The sequence below is a fragment of the Triturus cristatus genome, chromosome 5_2, assembly GCF_964204655.1.
Source record: "Triturus cristatus chromosome 5_2, aTriCri1.1, whole genome shotgun sequence".
Lineage (NCBI taxonomy): Eukaryota > Metazoa > Chordata > Amphibia > Caudata > Salamandridae > Triturus > Triturus cristatus.
Window position 1 is genome coordinate 649,020,247 of NC_140588.1, and position 12,287 is coordinate 649,032,533.

Here is a 12,287-nt window from a genome sequence, read left to right on the forward strand (position 1 = left end):
ATGCGCGCAAGCTGCGAAACACTGCTGTCCTGCATAGAGCTGCACACTGCATCCTTCTTGGTAAAAATAAAATGATGCATCAAAAAGAAAGCAGTGTGAATGTGTCAGCGCACCGGACGTTTAGAGCGACCTAACTGTGTGCGCGCCTCCTACTGCCGCCTGGCTACGGGAGTGATAGAGACGCGCAGAGAGGCACTGCAGTCGGTCCACTTTGACGTGGGCAGGGTTGCAAAGGTATAGTTGCATGCACGTTCCCGCCTCTCGGTGACGTTGCCAGAGGAGGCGTGTCTTCCGGCACAGGAGCGGAGTTGAGACAGTCGAGGCGGCTCATTGAGTGCTGGAAACACTCTGGCTCTGAGACGCCGTCCCTTCGGCTGCGGCAAGCGCGCGAAGAACCAGTCAGTGACCTAGGTGAGCAGCCCCGATCTAGCACACAGGATCACAGCCCACACACTGACCCAGCGGCGCGCAGCTGCCCGGTGCCTCTGGAACAGAGCTGAACATCTCAACGCCTGAAAGGCACTGCTTGGCCCTTAAAGACGCAGTTCTGCCCAATGTCTTCTTTCTAAGCGAGGCTCCTGAACCCATGGACAGCTCCCAGGTTCGCCCTAATTCTCTTAGCTGAAGCATTCCACAGCACATCACTCAGCACCCGGAAGGCACTGACAGCACTCTGGGTGAAGTCTGCTGCACTCTGAGGATACCAACAGCACTCTGAGCAGACTCTGCTGCACTGGGAGGACGGAAGGAAGGCTCGGCGTGTACTCTCTTCTCTCCCTCTGGTGATTCTGACAGGACTCGAGGTGGACTCTACTGTATCCGAGCAGCGCTGCATGGACTCTGCTGCACTCTTCGGGCTTGGACCAGAGACCGAATAGACTCAGCCTCACTGTTTGAGGACTGTCCATGCACACACGCGGTTGTCTCTGCCTCACTCCCTGCGGCCACAGCCTTCACTTCTCTGTGGTTCGCTACGGTCTTTGACCCTCTCGGGCTTTCCTTCCTCGTGGGCTTGGCTTCCTTTGCCCTAAGCATTGTTTGATTGTACTCTCTGGAGGTGTCTGTTTCTGCCCGGGCACTTGTGCAAAGTTATCCCCGGAGCGCTCCACCGTCTGCTCCTGAGGCCTGAACTTCTTGGACGAAGGTGCATGGCATGAGGAGGGTGGCAGCTCCGGCCCAGGGATACCGTTCAAATGGTCCGCCTGGCTTCTCCCCAACCCTGGTTACCTTCGCCGCCCCTGGTGTGCTGAGAGTGGACTGCAGGTTGGCTGCTGTCCCAGGAGGATTGAATCTGGAGGTAAGCACCGAGTGGCAATGCGCTCTGCAGGGCGGGTGGCAGCACCAGCTGGGCAGCGCAACTCACAGCCCCCGAAGCCCCGGGGAGTCAGCCAAGCAACTTGAATGTGCGCTTTGTCCACGAGCGCCTTTACATGCCAATGCCCGGAGCTGCAGTCAAGGGATACAGACGGCGACGTGCAAGTGATGCCCTGTAGGGCAGCTATGCACCCCTTGAACCTCCACCTCCCAGGTTGTTGGGTGTGGGGTGGGGGGAGGAGGGGGTCGAGAGGCGGGCTGCAATTAAAGGGTCAAATCTATTGGCTAACTAGTACAGCCTTACCATGCCTGCATGACGGCTCCCGTGGCCACGGACGGGCATTGAGGGCGCACCATCTATGCACATGTTGTGAGGATGGAAGGCGTCTTCTGCAGCCCCTTGAAGCATTTCATTCTGTGCGCTTTGTTGAAGAGCTATCTACTTAGAACACTGATTGATAGCTGCCCTGAAGTGAGCGTGTGAAGACACAAACGGCGCCAGGGAGGCTATGCATGCATCCGCCAAGGCTCTGTATTTGCATTTATTTTATTTGCAACTTGTTGGAGAGGGATGTGACGGCTACTTACAGCAAGAGCGCTGCAATGGAGGTGCTATTGAAGCGCCCCCCCCATGTCATAGTCAGGAAGCAGACTCTACGCACGAGCGGGGACCAGGGAACACAACTGCTTGTTGTAAGGAGACTTTATCGTCTTTCTTGCCGTCGAGGGAAACAGGCCCCCTCTGACTTCCTCCCGGTGATATCTTTGGGGGAACCCTGGGCAGGGAAAGCCCTTGTGCTTCCTTTCCTAGCTTCTCTCCGACAACCTCCTCCAAATTTCAGGGAGATGGGGCGGCCTTAGGGTGCTAAACGTGGTAACTACCAATGACGCGATGTTCGTCGCCGGGATCTGGTGGCTTGCGTGGATCGCGCGGTGATGGCATTCAGTCCCAGCCGACCCCAGTGCAGGGCCCACTTAGCTTGTGGCAGGCAGTTCGTCGCCATCCCCTCGGAAGAATTGGGCTGAAGCGGAAGGAGGCGATGGGGGTTGGCATGTCTTTTGGGAGTGCGCCTACTTTGACAAAGCAGAGCCGTGGGCTGCAGAGAGAGAGCTGGTGATGTGCCCGGGTTATGTCATCATTCAGTGCACGAGCTCAGCCAGAGAAGCAGCTCTTTTACTGAGCAGCAATGCATTCGCTTAACAGGGAGATGTGAGCCGGAGCACCGGCTAGGTACAAAACACATCGTTGCGTGTTTAGCAGACCTAACTGATGTATTCTTGCAGCACTGCTGTAATCTATCATATATGTATGCTTGGATTGGATGTAAAGAACGACAGCTATCACCTTGTAACCATGCGCTGTTATGTGGGGGTCCCCTCAGCATCCTACTCTTACAAAAGGGGAAGAGTACCTGTCCCCATTATCAACGCCGCGGCCTTAAACTGCGACCAGTGCGCGCCCTGACATTATCACCACCGTGGCCTTAGAATAAGTGACTTCATATATCATCGGCATGGTTCCCATGCCCTGAAACTGGACATGCTACCCAGACACTGGAATAAGAATGCCTCCGTGCATCACACACATGCTAGCTATACATTGACATATGGCGGGCTTTAGCCTCTACAAGTGTGCTCCCCATTCACTGGAATGAGCCCCCCGTGCATTCGAAGCACGCTACCAGACATTGAAACAAGACTGCCACCATACACTATGGCCATGCCTGTCTCACACACTTCATCCAGAGGTTCCTCACATTATCAGCATGCTCTATACGTTTTCAGCCTTTAGGCCATACACTGTACATTATCAGCTTCCTCTTCTTATAGACTGGGAGAAGGGAGCCTGTATAGATTCTCAATGTCTTGGCCAAACACTGAAGCATGAGTGTTTCTATACCTTATCGCACTCATGGCCTTGCACTGGAATGACAGAGCTCTCATATAGTATCAGCATGGTTCCTTTGCAGCGGAATAAGAGGAAATCCATACATTATAAACTTCCTACCCGTACACCGGGATTAGAGTATCAGCATACATTCTATGCAGACTTCCATGCATTGAGAAACAAGGCACTACATGTATTACAAGCATGCTACCCTACACTGAAGAAAGAGTGAGTCTGTACAGCATCCGCACCCTCACATTACACTAGGAGAAGGGAGCCTGTACAGATTTGCAACATATTGACCATATACTGAAACGTGAGTGTGTCTATATATTATCACGGTTGTGGCCGTGCACTGAAATAATAGTGCTTTCATTTATTAATCGCATAGTTTCAATGAGCACTAGTAAGAGTACCTCCGTACATTATACGTTTGCTACCCATACGCTGAAATGAGAGTATCAGTATACATTCTATGCATGCTACCATACATTGAAATATAAGTGAGCACATCTATTGTAAGTGTGCTACCCTACAGTGAAATAAGCTTACCATTATACACAATAAGCAAGCTGCTCTTGCACCTGAGTAAATGCGCTTCCACACTTTACCAACATGGTGCTCATGGACTGCACTGCGAAGGCTTCCACACGTACTCATCTTTCAGGTTATACATAGCAGTAAGAGTGAGTCTGTACATTGTCAGCACCCCATAGCATACTGGGAGAAGGGAGCCTGCATACATTATCAAGATGTGCACTGCAGTGTGGGTGTTTCTATAAGTGATCACACTTCTGGCCTTGCACTGGATTAAGGGTACTTTGATATATATTGGCATTGTTTCCATGCACAGGAATCAGAGTACCTCCATATGTTAAAAGCATGCCACCCCAAGAATGGAATAAGAATGCTTCCAGGTATCATACAACAAATGACCTTCCAACTACTATAAGCATGCTGTCATGCACAGGAATAAATGGACCCCATCCATTATAAAGAGGCTACCATATATTGAAATATGTATGTGACCTTATCCATTATAAGCGTGCTGCCTTACCTTGAAGTCAGAGTACCATTGTACATACAATAAGCATGCTCCCATGCACTGGAATAAATGGACTCCATAAATTCTACTCATGCTACCATCCATTAAAATATGTAAGAGACTCATCCTTTATAAGTGTGCTGCCTTACCTTAAAGTAAGAATACCATAAGACGCAATAAGCATGCTGGTCTTACACTTTCCTTCTTGCATTATCAGCATGCTGCCCGTGTACTAGAATATGGGTGCTCGGATGCATTAGCAGCATCCAGGCCATATACTGCATTACAAGTGAGTCCACACCAGCCTTCTCCAACGAGTAACTCATGACCTACTGGCAGCTATCCAGCTACCTTTAAGTAGCTCTCCGGTGTACAGACCAGCTTTTGCTTTGCAGAAGTAATACATTTATACAAAAATTGAAAGCATGTTTTGGAGACAAAAAGGTGGGCATTTTCAGAAATCATGAACTTATTAATTGAGAAAAATGTCTGAATTTCTAACGTATATTTAAAGCTCATATTTGAGCGACAAATCATGCAGCTTTGTGGAGACCTATTACTAATATATTACCTTGGTTGCCAGGTGTTTTACATCTATGGCTGTTATATATCACCCAACTGAAGGCATTCCATATTGAGAAAGCCTTTTTACACTACTGGTGGCAACCCTCTCTAATGAACTGAGGTAATCACGGACTGCAATCTTGCATATGGTGGCCACTAACGTAATGCTGACCGATGTGGTTAGTATTACAACGCTAATAATATTGGTATTTCGGGGTGGTTTTCATTGAACAGAAGTAGCTCTTATTCCAGAAAAGGCTGGAGATCCCTAGTCCATACATTATCTGCAACTTGAATTTAAAGTGGAATATGAGTGCCTCTACACATTATCACCTTGATGGACTTATGCTGTAATAAGTGTTAGCGTATACCTTTACTTTAGGTGTACCCTGAGTTTACCCTGATATAGGATTTGTCCATACATTATTAAGATGCCAGCCATGTGCTGAAATATGAGAACTTGGATACATTATCAGCTTCTAGGCCATATACTGCAAAAAAGTAATCCTATATAATAGGTGAACCCTGGTATTAACCTGATAGAAGAGTGTGTCCATACATTATCAGGATGCCACATATGCACGGTAATAGCGGGACTTCAATACACTATCAACATCCAGGCCATACACTACAATAGGAGTGAGTATATACATTATCAGAAACCTGAATTTACACTGGAATATGAGTGCCTCCATGCGTGATCACCTTGATGGTCATGTGCTGCAACAAGAGGGTTTCCACACATTCAGTGTACCCTGATCTTAACTTGAAATAAGAGCGTGTCCATAAATGATCAGGATGCCACTGATTCACAGTAATAGGAGGACTTTGATAGATTAGCAGCATCCAGGCCACATATTGACGAAAGGGTCTGGTGGTTTAGTGGATAATACATCCACTATAGGGGCCTGTGTTTGACCTCATGGACACAGGTTGAAAACCCGGTGGTCCACTCAACCGTTCATTCTTCTGAGGTCGATAAAATGAGTACCATTGAGTTGGGTACATATAAGCATCTATTATTTCAGTGCCAAGATGCACACGGGTGAATGTTTGCTTTACAAATACACATGTTATGTTAACCCCTTCGGTGCTCATGACGGAACGGTTCCGTCATGAGCCACGGTTGAGCTGTGCTCATGACGGAACCGTTCCGTCATGACCACGCCCGCGCAAGATTCCGTCAGCACAGCGGCGGAATTTGCGCAGCATGGAAGGGGTTAAGAGTGAGCCTGTACATTACATATACCTAGTCTTACGCCGATAAAACATTTTGTCCATACATTATCAGGGTGCTGCCTATGCACAAGGTACATATGCATGGTCAGACTGGGGCAGAAAAAAGGCCAGAGCATCAAAATAAAACTGACCCTCATTAGTGAAATTAATCTGACCCATGTTTACAAATGGGGCAGTTTTGAAACCACTAAAGACAGGATGTATAAGTGTTTTGCAAGGTATGGAAAACTTCATGGATTTGATCTTTTGGCAGGCAATGTTTGTTTTAATATCAGGAAAGTCAACAGTAAAAACCTTACCAGCAGATCATAAAACAGGCCCACACACAGCCCAAAAAAAGTAAACACACTGACATTTCTGACAACCTATTGGGCACTTCCTGATTGCCTTGTAGGCCATTCCAACCCTGTAGGTATGCCGCCAGGCATTAGAAGTACACTGCCCAAGCCTTCACACATTAGCTGCAGCCTTGCTGTGAACATGAATACCGTGAGCTTGAATAGCAGTGTCTCTGTGCATTTCCAGCACTCTGCCCTTGCACTGTGACAACACTGCCTCCATGCATTACATGAATTCTAGCGAAAACGAGTGCTTGCTTCGGACTAGACATTCTTAAAACGAAGAGAGCGAGAGAGACCAGGGCCGCGCGTTCCAGTGCAGGGCGTCTCTTTTTAGCCTCTCGGTGCTGGGGGAGGGGGCACCTCCGGGGAGATATACTGTGCCTTTCTGTGCAATCGTCTGAGAAGTGCAGGCACTGCCCGCACGACTTCCAAGGCAAAGCAGCCCCAATCAAGGACTGTCACAAGTCATTTGTTTCTCCGCCCGAGATGTATACACAGGGCTGGCTCGGAGCAGCACACCCCAGTGACTGCGAAATGGCAGCTTTGCATACGACAAACAAAGGTGAATTGATGCTCATTTGGGAACCCGGCGGATAATGCCCCGAGCACAACGACCTCTCTTTAAGCCCGGTCCAAGCCGAATCCTCAGTTTAACTGAATTGTTAATGACGTGTTTAGCATATTATTCAAGTGTGCAAGTGGCATGGATGCCCAGACGCGCTCTCCAGTTAACCTGCCATTGAAATGCAGAGCGCGCGCTGCTCGAGCGGCGTTGCACACGTTCTGACAGCAAGATTACATTTTATACTGTGACAATCCTGCCACAGATTTCCACTTTGCAATTATCCTGACGGAAACCCTTCGCTCTCCGTAGTGCATGCCTGTTCTTGCGTCCAGCACGCACGAGGTCACGTATCACGAGGGCAGCATGTAACGCCCGCGTGTGTTTAGGGCAATACAGCTCCTACCACCACTAACACCAGCAACAAAAACAACAACGCAATAATAAAATGAACAGTCATGGTAGCGACAAAAATTACCAGCGCCAGGTATGCAGCGCACGCCTTCACTCGAACTGCCTCAAGGTGCTTGAAGGATGCTCGCCTCCAATCAGTCATACTCGTTTTAACGACCTTGGAAAGGTGACGGGTTGAGTCTGTCCCTGACAGAAACCTTTGACCCGTAGGTTCCACGAATATCTCTCACTGCTTCAAGTGGCATCACGCTACCTCGCTAACTAGGCTAAGCTGTCCCACCAGGATGTAATTAAATCAGCTTTCAATCAGTGTACGCCTTTCTTTTAGAGAACAGCTCTTTCGATCGTGAGTATAAAATGGCAGGTTCCCAAACGCGTTGGTAGTCCGTACACATTTCTGTGATTCCACTCTAAACCCGCCCCGTACAGCGCCGTGTTCCATCCATGCGGCCGCGTTTATTGGTATGGCGGTGGGGACGCTGTACTCTATAGTTAAGGTGTCATTTATATGCAGCATATTACTGTTTGCTGAGTGGAATTGCTTTTATACATCACTATCTTTGCAGACTGCAGGATCAGGGAGCGGAGCGGCGGCCCGCAGTGAATTAGTATTGTACACAGAGCCGAGTAATAGAGGAGGGAGTTCACGGACCCAGTGTAACAGGCTGTGTCTATGAACTCACGTTCTCTGTACATAATCGGAAGCGAGTGTGAAGGGGGGAGTCGGAAGTCTTTACTGTGAGTGCTACGGACGCATGGTACAAGTACCAGCATTCTGCAACCACCTGTGCACGATCTGGTGCTCAATGGTGTCTGTGGCATTGGTTGTGTGCGAGTGTGCAAGCTTGTGCATCGGTGTGTGAATTCTGGCATAGGCATCTGTAAAGCCCTAGTTAAGGTTGACACAAGTTTTCCATATAAGTGTCTTTATTTTGCCTATAAATCCTCCCAGCAGCTGATTATCTAGTTGTCAGCGACCACCCCCTAAAGTTGAGTGTGCCACTAAATTATGTGTGGGTGTGCGTGAATAAAGAGCCATGGGGGGCTGCAGCCATAAACATCTCCCCTCGAAGAGAGTTACTCAGATTCCAAAGCTGTCAGATGTTCTCTTTTGATTATAATGTGTATGTCTGTGGTGGAGCGTGTGGTGTGTGTGTGTTGAGGGGGCGGCTAAAAATAACATCTTCTTATTTTGATGCCCTCCTGTGATTTTGCAGTCCACTTTGCAGAGCGCACCCTCTCCCTCACGCTCTTTGAAGAAGCTGCACTGCTGGCGGATTTGCCCGGCTCTTGTAATTGTCTCTAATGTGTTCTTGTGGCGCTAAGAGCAGGATTAGCAGAATGTGCATTATCCGAGCAGGCCGGCTGACAATGACTGCATTTGAGTCCCCAAGACCGTGTCAATTGGAGGCTTTCCAGGTAAAGCCATGGGCAGCTCAGTGAACGCAAGGATTTGAAATTGGTCAGCCAAGCAAGTTTTGATCCACACGAAGAACTGTGTTTCACATTTGAGATGCTGTAATGCCCACTTAACTTTACACTAATCTGGATTTGGCCAATTTGTTAGAAAGGGGCCTTGAGGGAAACAGCCGACATGGAATGAAAAAGAGAAACTACACTTAGGCACAGTAGACTGTGTTCTGAATCTCCTTTATCAAACATGGGAGGTAGCATTTGAAAAATCTACAGGCGTGGGAGTCAGACACTCAACACCAAAGCAGTACTTCCCTAAAGTGGCTAGATTGCACATTCATGCTGGTGCCTTGCTCTGAAATATACAGGAGCTTTCTTTTTTTAAATTCACATTCCTAATTTAGCCCTGTGTACATTTACAGCGCCCTGCTTACCATCTACAAGATCTACATATCACCAGCACTCCAATGAAACCATCCACTAATATTATATCACATGTTCATCTTTACTGGCCTCCCTCTAAAACTTGCCACATTGCCCCCACCCAAGAGTTGATAAAATACCAGCTAGAGGCGCCTTTTTAGTTTCCTCATCACAAAAGCATTGACATGGTAAATGTATGCAGCGTATCCTTTTCCTGTCTGTTTTATGTGAAGCGCTATAATATCCTCTTGGATCATGCCTCTGCTGCAGAAAATATCAATAAATAAAATAAAAATGTAATTCAAATGTATTTAAAAATACAATCTCAGATGATCAGGTGATGGGTCGTGCAGTGCTAATGTATTTCACACTTTTACACCTGTTGGGTCAAAAGGCTGCCTAGATGGCTGTTTTACTTCTTGTCTTTAGAAGGGAAGCTTGAAATATTTGCATACAAATTGTGAGTGTATCTTAATTAAAAAAAGGCGCTCATACAAACAAAAATGTTAACTCTGGTGTCCTGTTTAGATCGATGTAAACTAGAGACAGAGCAAACTCGTCTGTGCTGTTTTCCCATCCTATAACCGGCCCATCTGCATTCATTCTTTGCAAAAGGTGCTTTGAAGTTATTCAAGATTTTTTTTTTATAGTTTTTGAATTATGTGGTTTTAATTTATTTCTCTTTATGAAAAAAATGATGATTCAGATTCAAACGTTCCACTTTAATCTGAATATTCAACACTGTTAGTGCTGCTGTTACATCTGCACCCCTAGCTCCAGTGAATGCACAAACGTCGTGCTTGATTGTTGGTAGCTGAAAAACGACTCCTGTTTGATGTGCCGTGCTTAATTGAATATTTTCTAAGCATCCCTGCAGTGCTCAGGAAACTTGTATCTTAATGTAATGGTAAGTCTGTTTGGGGTTTGGTTGATCATCGAATGACCTTGCAAACATGTCTTCCTCTGCCCTTGAGAAAGCTTGCCATAGTTGACAAAACACAGGCCACGGCTAATGTAGTGTGTACCATTAGTAGTCAAGTGAAGGTGGAAGTCCATCTTTCAGGGGTATGGTGTGTAGTCAGCAAATATGGCACACAAGAACATATTCAGAGATGTTAGATAACGTAGCTAAGAATGTATATCCGGAGAGGGTCGAGGGATGCGGCAGTGAAAGTACAACGCTAACGTTGAAACGCAAAATGTAGTGAGAAAATCTTCCGGTAAAGCATACATGACTAGGTACAAAATGGGAACACTGTGATTGGGGCAACGTAGTGGGTGGATGTTGGCTGGTGATTGCCTAGGGAGGAAGTAGTATTGGTTTTGTGAATATCATAGAGTGCAGATTTTCATGCTTTATACCTTTTAGCACTTGCGACGAATCCAATGTGGTATTTTGGCTATCTGTAGATAGATAGATATAGATAATTAGATGAATAGACAGACAGGCAGACAGACAGACAGACAGGCAGACAGACAGACAGATAGCTAGACACATAGATAAAGGGTATATTTATTGAATATTTCTGTCATTTTTAGCACAGGCAAGTGCCTACTTTACCAAGACACATTAGTATTTTCAGGTATAATCGGATTGAAGGTACACCTTTATTATTTTAACATGAGTCTATTAGCAGCCTCTTAGTTGCCAAAGCAAGCATCTGAGAAATGTTTGTCTCAAGGAATAGCAACCCAGTTTTGTGTCACTTGCGCAAAAATGGCACCGTCACCTTTCGATCTTCCCTATATCAATCAGTGGTCTTCGTGGGTTGACATGTAATAAACAACTACGTCTGAAGGGGAGTCCTATACGTTTCAAGATGAGAATTTAGAGTTGTCCCTGAAAAGAAAACTAATGTCCTGAAAAAGGGACCAAATGTCATCCCAATGTGGAAAAGCCCAATTATGCGAAAAATCCGAAGCCGCCCAATGGTGTATGCAGAAAAAATGCCCTGAGTAAGATACAGAAACTGAAATACACATACACTCACCCTAAACATATTTTCTTAATGTGTGCTTGAACTGCCACTGATTTCTGACCATAGCTGATGGCCGTATATTAGAATTTTACAGCGCTATTCAGATCTAAATACCTCATTTCATCGTGACATTTATGGTGCCATTAATGGGGGCATAGGCGGACTGTTCTAGCACTTCATCCATTTATCATCTGCTGCCAGCTGGTGGAAACTGCCCACACAAAAAATGAGCAAATTTACCATTAACAAGTTTAAAACTTGTACAGGCACGTTTGTTCCCACTCCATGTCTTTGCTATCAAACTAAATCAAGTCCAGAAACAGACTCAATGACCCGGGCAAATTTGCTGTGCATTGGTGCTAATTCACATTCAGTAATAACCCTGGGATCTAAATGAACCATCCTTCACCGAGTGTCAAATCTTAACACAGGAGCATCGTGTGTTCATAAAATGGCATGTGCCCTATGGAATTCAATGGACAACAGAAAATGTTGTATTCAAACTGTCGGCTCATTATAATGGCCACAAGTTGTCTGGTCTACAAAGCCTGTTCATACTTTTCCCTAACTATATGAGAGACCGTCTTTTACAGTCAACTTATATTCTCATCTGGATGTAAGTTCCTGCCTTGAATAGTTGTTTGGTTATTACCGCTGCACTCTCGACTCATCGTTGGTCTAGTAGTAAATGAGGCATTGCAAATGTTATACTCTCACCTAGGCCATATGACAGACACACACTGTACTTCCAAAACACTCCCATCAAGGAGCATGCCACCTGTCCACAAAAAGGCCTCAGCGCCTTTCCAGGAGTGTGAAGTGGTATTTACGTGCAACCACAATACAATGCATCTGGTCCCTTGTAAGGTCCTAGTTGCACACTCTAGCCAGAGTTTTGTTAATAATATTGCACTGGGGGGATGCCACCAGCAGTTGTGGATCTAGCATAGGTAAACAGACCAATTAACATCAGAAGAGGTTTAAACCTCTAATTTGTCTCTAACCGATGTTCATCCATGGTAGGAGATTCAAGATCCGTTGTTCCATTGAAGCAGACAAGTCCCCACTACACACTGGGGGCTTCATTTGGAGGTCATTTGTGTGA

At 46.3% G+C, this 12,287-nt stretch overlaps 1 protein-coding gene across 3 annotated transcripts in view; it reads left to right on the plus strand.

Moving 5' to 3' along the window:
* The first annotated feature begins 346 nt into the window (after positions 1 to 346).
* LOC146829115 (protocadherin-11 X-linked-like) overlaps positions 347 to 12,287 on the plus strand; it is an 829,463-nt gene continuing 817,522 nt past the window's right edge. For all 3 annotated transcript variants that reach the window (XM_085607746.1, XM_085607744.1, XM_085607745.1), the window contains exon 1: positions 347 to 1,297. The gene's annotated coding sequence lies outside the window, so the exon portion shown is untranslated. The remainder of the gene's footprint in view (positions 1,298 to 12,287) is intronic.